This window comes from Meleagris gallopavo, chromosome Z, assembly GCF_000146605.3.
Source record: "Meleagris gallopavo isolate NT-WF06-2002-E0010 breed Aviagen turkey brand Nicholas breeding stock chromosome Z, Turkey_5.1, whole genome shotgun sequence".
Taxonomy (NCBI): Eukaryota; Metazoa; Chordata; class Aves; order Galliformes; family Phasianidae; genus Meleagris; species Meleagris gallopavo.
In genome coordinates, this window is record NC_015041.2 from 257,154 (window position 1) to 258,921 (window position 1,768).

The 1,768-nt window shown below is 45.0% G+C and overlaps 1 protein-coding gene across 1 annotated transcript in view; it reads left to right on the plus strand.

Moving 5' to 3' along the window:
• The window catches only part of LOC104914729 (asparagine--tRNA ligase, cytoplasmic-like), a 95,229-nt gene that overhangs the window by 37,297 nt on the left and 56,164 nt on the right, over positions 1 to 1,768 (plus strand). The gene's annotated exons all lie outside the window — the stretch shown is intronic.

Below are 1,768 nucleotides of genomic sequence, written 5' to 3' on the forward strand. Positions count from 1 at the left end.
AAAAGCTGTGCTGGTTTAGGGAGAAACTGTGACAAAAACAAATATTTACCTTACTGTCATCAGCATCAGAATCAAAAATAGAAAGCATTACTGAAGAAAGAGCATGTTAAACACTGAAGTGCTTGACTGATGTTACATTTCCACCGTTTAAGAGAGAGCTATTATTTTCCATTTCTCCTGTTTGAGCAGATGTTGTGGTTTAACCCGGCGGGTTGCCAAATGCCACAGTCATTTGCTCACTCCCCTGTGCTTCTCAATGGTATGGGGAAGAGATTTGGGGAAAAAGCAAAGTACAACTCATGGGTTGAGCTAGAACAATTTACTAAGATAGAGAAAAGGATAATAGTAATGACCATATAAATTACATGAATGTATATAACAAGTGATGCAGAAACAATAGCTAACTCCCCCTATCCAACACCCAGCTAGCCCCGAAGCAGCAGAAGAGAGTGAGACGAATTCCAACCCCTTCAAAACTCCTTCCCACGTGATGCCACATGATATGGAATATCCTTTTGGCTAGTTTAAGTCCGCTGTCCTATTGTTTCCCCCCAGCACTTGGGCTCTTTGCTGAGAACGGCTTGGCTTAGCAGGCAGCTGTAAACATTGGTGTGTCAACACTGTTTTTCTCCCAGAACCAAGACATAGCATCATATGTATAGCACACTATGAGGAAATCAGTTCAGTCTCAGCTGAAACTAAGACATCAGATCAGCAAGCACATCTGCATTTCCCCTGCCATAAATGGCATTATCCGTGAATGAAAGTGCACGCAAAAGTCTTGTGCTCATTTATTTAATATTTCTTTATTCCTTAGGAATATTTAGTGACCATTTTCCTCTAGGCTGGGCTACATAATACATCTGATAAATTTTTTCAATGGCACTACATTTCACATTCCTTGTCTCTCATCAATCTCAGATTCTGCCAAGCCCATCCCACTATACTTTTCCTTCACAAGGCCAAATGCAGTGAATACTTGGAAGGGGCACTAAAACTCCCTGAGTGCCTGTTAGAGGGCTTTCTTCATTGTGCGTTCCTACAGCTCCAGTTTCAGCCTCAAAGGACAACCAATGCTTCTTATTTATCCATAATAATTCCATACTGGGATTGCCTAAGGCTCTGATTATCCTGCGTCCCCTGGTTAGGTGTAACCATCACACTGAAAGACATCCATCATTTTGCCATTCACACACATCAAGACATTTTGCATTTGCCATTCGCACAGCTGCCAGTTTGCCTTGGTCAAATCACGGCTCTCTGAGGCTGTGCTATGCAGTACTAGTTAAGTCAGAATAATCACGACAGAATGGTTTGGGTTGGAAGGGACCGTTAATATCACATAGTTCCAACCTCCTGCTACAGGCAGAGACACCTCCCACCACACCAGGTTGCTCACAGCCCCATCCAGCCTGGCTTTGAGTGTTTCCAGGGATGGGGCACACACAACCCCTCCGGGCAACCCATTCCAGTGTCTCACCACCCTCACAGTTATGAATTTCTTCCTAATATCTAGGCTACATCTTCCCTCTGACAGCTTAGAGCCATTTCCCTTTGTCTTGTCACTACTTGCCCTTAAAAAAGTCCCTCCCCAGTCCCCTTCAGGTCCTGGCAGGCCACAATACCGTCCTCCTGGAGCCTTCTCCTCTTTAGGCTGAGAGCCCCAGCTCTCTCAGCCTGTCCTCACAGGGGAGGTGCTCCAGCCTTTGATCATCTTTGTGGCCCTCCTCTGGACCTGCTCCAACAGTTTCATGTCCTTCTTGTGTTG